General features: G+C 47.8%; 1 non-coding gene across 1 annotated transcript; it reads right to left on the bottom strand.

The window, feature by feature from the left end:
- Positions 1–4,108: 4,108 nt before the first annotated feature.
- On the bottom strand, positions 4,109–10,883 carry LOC103293391 (uncharacterized). The gene is made up of 3 exons (XR_008557832.1): positions 10,828–10,883; positions 9,971–10,073; positions 4,109–4,144 (listed from the first exon to the last, which is right to left on the bottom strand). It is a non-coding gene; the product is annotated as an uncharacterized LOC103293391 (transcript).
- Positions 10,884–11,125: the final 242 nt, after the last annotated feature.

The following is an 11,125-nucleotide window of genomic DNA, read 5'->3' as shown; positions in this document are numbered from 1 at the left end:
AGAGGCAGAGCTCAGGTCAGATGTCCACAGGAGGGAGTGTGCGCCAACTGTGTCCCCACCCATTAGCACAGCCCTCCCTGGGGTGCTGGTGCAAACGCAGCCTCTGGGCCCGGGACTGTGGGGCGGAGGCTGCGGGGTGGGCCTTGGCTGGAGAGGCGAGGCTACAAGGGAAAGAACAAGAAGCATGCGCTCTGGTTTGTCTACATTTTTCTCCCTGAGAAAATCACATCACTTCTCTCTTTCCTCTTCTACGGAAAACACAGGGGATGATTCCTTCTACGCTTTGAAGGAGGAGGAGGATTTCTGCCTCCTAAGATTTTTTTGAGAATTAAATAAGATCAGTAAGAAAATAGCTTGAAACATTGAAAGTGTCATATAAATGTACACAGGCTTTGTTTTTTCCAAACTTCCAGAGGATTGCAAGTCAAAGTAGGTTTTCAAAGCCTAGACTGCAATACCAGCCACGGTTGTGGAGGGCTGAGGAGCAGGGGCTCTCAGACCTGGTGGGTGGGAAGGTGAACTGGAAAATGTCCATCAAGATGTTAGCTGCACCAAACCAGCAAATGCACTGGTAGGAATTCATCTGCAAACATCCTATATAATAAAAGGCCAGCGACCATGAGCTTAACGACCGGAATGACCGCTCGACCAGTCGCCATGAGGTAATTGACCACCTCCCGGTCCCTCCTGCCTCGCCACCCCCTGGCCTGCAGGCTCCAGTTGAAGCATGGCGAACGGGGAACCACGACAAACCGACAAACCGAGGTGAGTGGCTGCGGGGTGGGACTGGCGAGCAGGCGGAACGGCTGACCTCTTGGTCCCTCCCCCCCCCCCCCCCCCCCCCCCTCCCGGCCCACAGGCTCTGGGGAAGCGAAGCCATGCTGCTATCGTAGAACCACAGTGAACCGGGGGCTGGAAGCGGAGTGGGACTGGAGACTGGTGAGCGGGCAGAAGATGGCCCTGATCGCAGGCTAGGCCTATGGACCCTACCCACGCACGATTTTGTGCGCTGGGCCTCTGGTGTTCATATAATTGCACACATACGCACATGCGTTGTATCATTGTTTGAAATAGCAAAAAACTTGGAAATGACCTCCTGTGATGGGGACAGGTCATATGCATGATGGTCTACCCACACGGTGCCATCCCAGGCCGCCTTTAAAATCAGTGAGGCGGGTCCTTGCATGCAAATAGAGGTGTGTGCCAATGTTAAATCATGAAGTGGAAAGAGCTACATGAGAAAGAGCGTATAAAATATAGCATATAGTTTAATCCTATTATAGAAAACTGCACATAAATATATGAAAAGTCCCTGAAAGAAACTGTTCACAAAGGTGTCCTGTAGGAAGTGAGACTAGAAGGAGGCCCCGTAATTTTAGTGCGTAACCATCTGTTAGAGTTGGGCATTGTTAACACAGCCTATTTTTTAAAAACCCAATTTTCTTAATGTGGCTTCTCTTTGGAATAATCACAGTTTAAGGGTCCGGAGCACCCACTCTCCTCGTTTCCCATGAGATAAGCTCTGTGCTGATTTATCCCTTGACGTTGGGGTTTTGCAGTTTCTGATAACTTGCAGTAGCTCCCGGCTGGTCCCCTGTCTCCTGCCTCTGCCCAGTTACAGTCCAGTCTCTGCCCTGCAGCCAGAGTTATTCTTGTGAAATGTAAATCTGACCAGCCACTGCCTACCGGAATCCTCCAAAGCCCTTCTGTCTCAGAATAAAAGGGAGAGTCCTTCAGGTGGCCACAGACACTGCAGGACCTGGGCCATCCTCCCTCCCGCCCGCCTCTCTGACCTCATCCCCTCTGTTCTCCTCTCCAGCACCTCCGGCTCTTTGAGGCTCTTCAAGTACACCAAGCATGCTCCCTCCTCGGGGCCCTTGCACCTGAACCCCTAAACGGACCCTTCTTCCCTACAGCATTTTCTTTGCTTAGAACATTCCTTTACTTCCTTCAAGGTTCTTGACAAATGTCACCTTCCCCGACCACCCTTACAGAGGAAGACCCTGTCTTACTTCCTTCTCCAAATCGTCACTTTGTGGCAGTTATCATCACCGACCTGTGATAAATGTTTGCATATTGCAGCTGAATGTTGCCTATTGATTCGTTTATTGTCTTCTCCATCACTCACGTGTAAGCCCCATGCTAGCAGGCACCACATGGTTTATTAACTGCTAAATGCTCAGGGCTTAAAACAGCGCCTAGCACATAGGGGACCCTCAATAAATAGAGAGAGGGTGTGAACAAATTATCTTACTTCCACTCCTCTTGGAGGGAGGAAGGCAAGCAGCAAACCAGAGAGCTGGCCAGCGTGATTGAGAACAGCAAAGAGCATGGCTGCTTTCTCACTGGGTTTACCTTGAAAAGGATGAGTTCAAACTATGGGTTGGTGACGGGCCGCTCCCTTTTTCAACAGCGCTGTGCCGGGTTGGGCTCACTCTCTTCCTGGTCCAACCTGGCACTCTTCCAGACCTCCCTACCTCAAGAATGCCACCATCTGCCATGTCGCTCCAGCCAGAAATGTGTCCTTGACTTGCCCTCTCTGCATTCCCTCTGCCCATCACCACTCTGACTCCTGCTCTCCTGTTACATAGTGCAGTGATTTACTCACTGGGGTCCTTGCCTTCATCGTGCCCCATAATGCCTCACTGCCGTTGCCCCCCACTTCAGCTCTCCCTTCCCCTCACCATGACTTTATCTGCCTCCTCAATCCCCAGCTCCAGGATCTTTCCTCTGAAGCAAGTTTACCAGGCAGAACACACCATGCCACTGAATCCCCCACTGCAAACACTAACCACCCATCTTATCACTGAGCCCTTGGCCTGAATCCAGTCCCTCTCCTCCACAAGACCTCAGGGCAAGGCATCTACTTGACCCTGTGCCTCACACCCAAGTGATATTGACAGAAGCAGCATTCTGTCCTCCCCAGGATGAGGGCTAGACTTAATAGAGCTTGGAAGAAACCACACATCTATGGCAGAAAGGAATCACTAAAGGTCTACTCCTTAGCTTGTACTCATTCTTAGCCCATTTACAGGCAAAGTTAAACGGTGTAAATAATGATAACAACAGTAACAATGATAACTTACTTTGATAAGTTCTTTACGTACATTAGCTCATTTAATCCTCACGAGAGGCCAGTGAAGTGATGTCATTACTCTCTCCACTTTTGAGATGAGAAAAGTCAAGCACAGCGAGGTTGTAACACTTGCTCAAAGTCACACAGCTAGGAAGTGATGGAGCCAGAATACAAGCCTGGCAAACAAACTAGAGAATCAGATCTTACCCACTCGATTTTATTAGCCCAGAAGATTGTTTCAACACTCCCCTTCCTATTTCATGAGAGTGTAGGGTGACAAGAAGGGCATGGGTCATGAGTAATGAGAGCTGGGCTCCAGTTCAGCACCAAATTGATTCAGAAAATATATAAAGGAAGGGATTGGGGTCCATGAGTTGGAGGGCCTTTTCCGCCTAAACTTAGACTGTCTCATTGCACATCTGCTGCTCCATCACACTGGTTTCATATTTTGTCCCAATAGTGTCATCCTTCTGCTCCAACCAACCACACATTCACAAGGATCACCAGGCGGTTTCCTTCTCAGCAGAACGACTATTGTCCCAAGGGTCAACCGGCCCCTCTCCTGGTTGTATCTTATTTTATCTTTATCATTACCATTAGCACTCTTACTCACAGGATCAAATTATTACCAATTTACAGGAGCCATACAAATTCTCCTGTTGAATATGAGTGCATGAAAATCTGATAGTACATTGATTGAAATTTGATGCCCATCAGCTAAGGAATAAGGATTTTTTTTCTGGTTTAATATACCTCAAATTTTATTAGGACCACTACCACGAAAACTGGAATCTTCCACTGGCAAAAGCCATTAAACCAGCAAAAAACAACTATATTTAAGGAAGAAGACAATTTATCTCCATTTATTTTTCTTTAAACATTCTTTCAAAAGAGGGTTAATAATTTAAAAAATCCTAAATTGTTACACAGCAATCGTAAATTGAGAAATTATATAAGTAAACCTACCTTATAAGGCGACTAAGGTAGTATCTGAGTATAACTTTAGCCGTTATTCCTTTTTCTGAAGACTGCTGCATCCTTAAAAATGACCTCACGCTTAACCAGCCACTGAGAGAAAGAGAAGAATAGGCACAGGAACTATTTATCAGTGATAAAGCTCATTGGTTGATTAATTTGGTTTCCAAGTCAAAATAGCAATCTTTTCTTTTCTTTTTTTCTTGCTTATGCTGCAGGCCCGTGGCCATTCACTTCAGGGTCAGCCACTTCCTCACTGTGGACCCCGGCTGATGGAGCAGCCACTCTCTCCACGTTCACCAGAGATCCTGCAGAGGACGGGAGAGTTCTGGAGGGCCTCAAACCAGCAGTTACATGTCCTCACCCAGAAAGGACACGCTTAAAGCTCTCAGCATGATGGCAATACCAGGTACCACTCGGTCAGACCTAGAGATGTGGCCCACCAACCACAATGGGGCCAGGAAGTGGTATGCTGCCAACTGAGGGTGAAGAGCCAGAAATATCCAGTGAACACTAGTGACTATTGTCCCAAGCATCAACCAGTGGTCTTTTGCTGTAACACCCCTAGGGCTGCTTTTGCTTTTGTTTCTGGAGCCATAGCAAACTACTTTGCAATGGTTTTTGAGTGAATAATCAAATAGATGACAACAGCCCAATTAGATAAAAGGGACAATATTGCCAATCCTGCTTACTTAATATGGAAAGGAAGACCCAAAGACTGTTATGTAGGTTGCCCAAGATCCCAGTGAGAATTCTCAGCCAACATATCCTGATGACAGACTCATCACTCAGAACATTCCACTGAAGAAACCGAGGCTATGCCTCTGAGTTAGAACTTGATGGTAAGCAAGTTTGTGAGTTTCCCAACCTTTCAACTTCCGTTCCAAGGATCCGATGGGTGTTTCCCTAAGGAACAAATGGATTTCCTGGGCAAAAGGCCCTGGGTGTTGGGTGGGACTTGGGAGGGATCAGGGAAGGTTGGAGAATGTCTTTATTCTCTGCCAGATAGATTTTCTTTCGAAATGCAGAGAACAGTAGCCACTAGAACAGGAACAGAATTTAAAGAGACAACTAAGAAAGGACGCTGAGATGGGGAATTAGGACGGTCGATTCTGATTCTGGCCTCCTCTGAATTTCAGGAGAGAATCAGGGCCTGAGCTAGCCTTTCCTTTCAGTGACTGGCTCCCCCTCCACCAGTGTGGTTGCTAAGCAAGGGCCGGGTCTCCCTCTGTGTGCGGCCATGCACTGTCCAGCCTTCAAGTTCATGAAGACAGGACAAAGGGACGGGCCGGCAGGAAAACGGGCTCCGAGCGAGACAAGTAGCTCCAGGAGATGGAGAAGAGCCAGAGACCTAAACAGGCTGGGAAAGAGTCAAAGAGGAGGGGTCAGTGAGGGGGGAGGGGGACATCTGTAATACTTTCAACAATAAAGATAAATGTTTTTAAATCCTGCGGTAGAGATGTGGCAAGTCACCCTGAGAGGTAGAAAAGGATTTTAAACCGTCACCGACTAATCATTCATGTCCTTTGTTTTCCTATGTAAACCCATCAGTGACATGGTGGTTAAGACACAGTTTCACCATGAAACAAACATTACATTCGACTTCTGATTCTAATGTGCCTACCTGGGGGACTTGGGTAAGTGATTTCATTTCTGAACATCAACTTTCTCATCTGTAAACATGGGCATGATATTGGTTCCGGCTTTATAGGTTTATGGTGAGAATCGTATGGGGTGGAAGATTTTAAGCTCTTAGCATAATGACCATACTAGGTATCACTATTAGTAATGTTTCCATTGTTCAAACAAAAAGTTTACTTAAAAGAATATATGCACTTTATAAAGTAATAAAGTGAAAATTGGGAGGAAAAAATAATTACTGAGACTGGCAATGAAAAATAAAAGCAAATCGGGATAAAGAAAAAAAAAAAAAGTACAGCTTTGTCTCCCAGGCAGTACTGGGGGGATCTACGCGGCTTCACCGTCCGCCATCACGTCTCTCACTGGGGCTCCCTCGGTGGTTCTCAGACCTTTACGGTGGCAGCAGCTGGAGGGCTTGCACCAGCCCAGGTGTCTGATTCAGGGGGTCTGGGTGGGGCCTGGAAATCTGCATTTCTAACGGGCTTCCAGATGGTGCTGGTGCCACTGTGCAGGCACCAGACTCTCAGAACCACCGATGACAGGCACAGCCCTCTCCAAGCCACAGACGAGACGGGGGCATAGGTGTGTCGTTTTCTTGGACGTCTGCAATTTCAGAAACCTGGGTCTGTGCTTTGGATATCTCAGGGCTGACCTGATGGCTTCTCTGCTGTCCTGTTTCCCCAGGATGGCCCAGGATGACCTGTGGCCTCCCGCGCCCTCCATTCTTCCCTCCTAGTGGCAATTCTGCAGCTTGAGTGTTGGCTTAGGTTCCATCCACCCCACTCTGTCCTTGGCAGCCGCCCTCCCAGGGCTTGGAGCTCTGCCCATCAGCGCCTGCAGCATATGGTGTGGGGGTTGTCTTGTTCTTATTAGCCTCCTTTGCAGGGAACAGAGTTCTGGGCTGTGGGCGGACTTCCCTACCCTCGGGGCTGCCCTGGTCTCCTGCAGGTGGGCTCCAACTGGTTAGACTCAGCTAGGCCCTGTGAGAAAGTCTGGTGCCCAGGGTTCCGTATCTCTGCTGGGTTTGCTGCGATGGTGGATTCTGACCCTTGCCTGTCTGGGCTACTCTCTGTTGTCACCTTGGCCACCGCCTAGCATGAGCTGTTGCCCAAGTGGACAGGTTTCAGCTTACTCTGTACCTACTTTTTCTGCATTGCCCCGAGAAACGATCACACTAGAGTCCTGAGATGAAACAAATAAGAAATCATTTCAACAACTATTTACCCATCAGTACTATTTGCCTGGCGCTGCTTTTGGCACTGGGGGTAGCAGCACAGAAAACAAAATATCCTGCCTTACATTCCAGTGAAGACAGATAAGAAAGGAAGGGGAGACACAGCTAAAATAGATAAAGAGAAGATGAAGTAGAGAGTGCTGGCTGGCTCCATTTTAAATCAGGGGATAAGAAAGGCCTTTCTGGGTAGATGTCATTTGAGTAAAAACCTGACAGAGAAGAGGGAGCAAGTCACCAGGATATTGGGGAAGTGTTGCAGAAAATGAATGGTCATTAGCAATCTCTTACTATTGCTCATCAGGCTCCTTTTTGGGCCCTTCCTCTTATTTCCAGCTTCCAAAGGTGGGGACACCAGCTGTCCTAGGATTCAGCCCTGATCTGTCATTCATGCCCCTCCCAGCATGATCTGATTCAGTCCTGTGGCTTTAAAAACCACCTGTATCCCATCCATTCCAAAATTTCCATCTCCGGCCTTGACATTGCCACTGAGCTCCGGACATACAGAGCCAACTGCTTACTTAACATCTCTGCGTGGATGTCTAAAAGGTCCCTTAATCTTAACTTGTTCAAAACAGAAAGCTTGACTTTCCTCCCCAAACCCTGCTTCTCCTCTGATCTTTCCCATGTCAACTACTAACATCGCCATCTGCTCAGTTATCAAAGCCAAAACCTAGAAGCTGTCCTCAACTTCTCTCTTCACATTTCACATCCAATCCATCAACAAGTTCTAACAATTCCACCTCTGAACTATATCTTGAGCATGACCTTCTCTCGATCCCAGCCACCACCTCCCAGACCAAGCCTTATCACTTCTCTGAAATTCAACCAAGGTCACCTGAATGATCTCCCTGCTTCCGCCTCTGCCCTTCTTAGATCTATTATTATCACCGGAGATCCTATCACTTTCCACTTTAAAGCAATCCAGCGACTTCCTATTTCACAAGACTCCCATCCAAACTCCTTAGCTTTGCTACAAGGTCCTCGCTCCCTCCAGCTCCCTCCACCCGCACTATGCTTGGCCTTCTTTCTGTTGTCTGTTTCCCAGATGGCTCAGGATGCCCCCAGGGCCTCTCAGGCCCTTTAACAAGGCTCACTCTCTCTTGCCTTAGTCCTTTGACACTAGTTGCTGCCTCTGCCTGAAACTTTCTTGTCCTGGGCCTCCCGGAGTTGGCTGCTTCTTACCACTCAGGTCTCAGATGGAACAGCCCCTCACTAGACAAACCTTCTCTAACCTCATTGAAACAAATACCCATTCTATCTCCTTCTTAACTATTTCTTTACTGACATTTATTACTATCAGATTGCTTCTTGTTTATTTCTGTCTATTGTTGGTTTCCCATGCATGTACACACACTAATGGAAGCACCATTGGGAGTCCTTGCTTGTTTTATCCACTGAAGTAGCTCAGGACCTAGAACAATGCCTGGCAAATAGGCATTCAGTAGATTGTGGCTGGATGGATGAATGATTAGCATCTGATAAAAAGAGCTGCTATCTATCATCACCATCTCCCTGTGAAGGGATGCTTAAGTCAGAAGAGGTAGAGGCAGGCTAGCACAGTGGCTAAGATGTAAACTCCAGAGTCAGACTGCTTGGGTTTAAATCATGGGTCCACCAGGACTATCCCCCTCCATCTCAATTCCCTTCTCTTCAAAGTGGAGATTTTGTGCTCTACCCATAGAATGGAACATTACTCAGCCATAAAAAGAAATGAAGTACTGACACATGCTACAACATAGATGAACCTCAAAAACATCATGCTAAATGGCCAGAGCCAGGCACAAAAGGGCACATATTATACAATGTGTTTATATGAAACTAGAGGCCCAGTGCATGAAATTTGGGATTGGGCCTAAACCAGCAGTCAGACATCCCTCTCACAATCCGGGACTGCTGGCTCCTAACCGCTTGCCTGCCTGCCAGCCTGATCACCCCTTAACCACTCTCCTGCCAGCCTGATCAATGCCTAACTGCTCCCCTGCTGGCCTGGTCACCCCCAACTGCCCTCCCCTGCCAGCCCAATCACCCCCAAATGCCCTCCCCTACTGGCTCGGTAACCTCCAACTGCCCTCCCCTGCAGGCCTGGTTGCTCCCAACTGCCCTCCCTTGCAGGCCTGGTCACCCCTAACTGCCTTCCCCTGCTGTCCTGGTCGCCCACAACTACCCTTCCCTCCCGGCATCTTATGGTGGCCATCTTTGACCACATGGGGGCAGCCATCTTTGACCACATGGGGACGGCCATCTTGTGTGAGGGCATGAGGGTCAATTTGCATATCACCTTTTTATTATATAGGATAGCTAAAACAGGTAAGTCCATAGATACAGGAAGCAGATTTCCAGAAATGAGGGGGAGGGGATATCGGGCAGTAAATTCTTAATGGGCATGAGGTTTCCTTTGGGGATGATGAAAATGTTTGGAACTAGATAGAAATGGTGGTTGCACCACATTGTGAATGTGCTAAATGCCACTAAATTGTTTACTCTAAGTGGTCAATTTTATGTTATGTGAATTTTACCTCAACTAAAAATATGGGGATTTTAACAATGGTTACTGAACAGGGACATCATGAGGATTAAAAGAGGTGATGCTGCAAAGTACGTCATGAGGTACCTGACATTTACCAAACAACTAAGAAATTTTACCACTCAGTAGTTATTTTACATAGACATAGCTTTATGAAACATCATATCATTTTCTTTTCTTGTTTCACATTTTACCATGGTGAGAACTGGAAACTTTATCATGGATTTGCCTCAGCCCACGAACCAGAATTTGAGAGCCACTGAAGTAAACAATTTTGAGAAATATAATCACCTTTTGTAAAAGGCCCCCTTTAAAGAGCCATCCTCACTCATTTAGTAACCTGAAAATACAAAGGGGAGGAGCTTGTGGCAGCAGTGCTGTGCCATGATGGACAGGAGCCAAGGGCAGGTGGGTAAATGTGAGCCATTCAGTTTTTCTCACTAAAGTGAGGATGGCAACGCATACACACACCCCCAAACAAGCAGCAACAAGCCTGACAGCAGGAAAAACACCGTATTACCTGATCAGGAAAAATGTGTCAACCCCAAGATAGAATGGGCCACTCCGAGAATAAAGGTAGAGCGGGTTTTTAAGCACTCTGGCTTTCCATTCAAGCACATTATCTGTAACAAACATAAAAAACTGTGTCTATTGGTTTAATAGGAAAAAATCATGTGATTTATCTTCTCAGAAAAAGCAAGAGAAACACATTCCACTTTCAGTTGTATTGGGAGGGTGTCATGTATCCCCATCATTCACTTATGAGGGGACTTGGACCAAAAAGAAAAGGGAGGAGACGGAGGTACCTAGTTGTAACTAAGGCTTTGCGTGCCTCTGTGCGCTCAGTGGCCTCAGCCCCCTTAGGACTGCAGCAGCATCACTTGCTCATGGGCCCGTGCAGATCTCTGGGAGGTTCTTCACACCCCTCTCAGCTTCCCCCCAACTCTGATGCATGCATCTGGCCCCTGGGGGGACAGTACCCCTGGGAGAGTACTTGATGGGAGTGCTTCGGGAGTGCAGCAACGGGGAAAGGTCGAGAAACATTGACTTGCCTAATGCACAGTACTTATCTACGCTTGCCTGTTTTTCTAGGAGAAAAAAATGTCAGTTTCCGGCATCATTAATCATGATGAGAGGGAGCCCAGCTGTTTGGACAATGAAAATACAATCTCAGGTATCACTTGCTACCCAGGTGCCTGATTTATACCTCGGAGGAGGCAAAGCAGCCACTGGACAATGGCCTGGAAAACTCATTTATGGGAGGTACTGGCCACATCTCTAAGCCAGGGGAAAGCTGTGGCCTCCCATCCTATGGCCCAACGTGACCCGCTCACACAAACATGCTCTCCTCCTTAGAGGCCCATCCGTTCTCCGCACCCAGAGACAGCCATGCGGTCATCTGACTGGTGTGCCCCGACATGATCCACAGGAGACTCAAGACTCGGATGCCATTCAGGGCAGAGCACGTGCTTCCTGGCGTCGTGGTGGTCCAGATGGCTGGCACATTCTTCTGCCAAGAAAAGCATCTCAGAGCCCGGTCCATGGCTCCTAGACATCCTAGGCGAGAGCAGAGGTGTCACTGTCCCCCTGAAAGTCAGACCAACCCACATGCCGCCCCACTAACAAAAACGAAAACACACCCCAGTGATCTTGGCTGTCCCCAGACGATCCCTCA

Source organism: Eptesicus fuscus, chromosome 12 (assembly GCF_027574615.1).
Source record: "Eptesicus fuscus isolate TK198812 chromosome 12, DD_ASM_mEF_20220401, whole genome shotgun sequence".
Taxonomy (NCBI): domain Eukaryota; kingdom Metazoa; phylum Chordata; class Mammalia; order Chiroptera; family Vespertilionidae; genus Eptesicus; species Eptesicus fuscus.
This window is presented reverse-complemented; position numbering and strand designations above follow the sequence as displayed.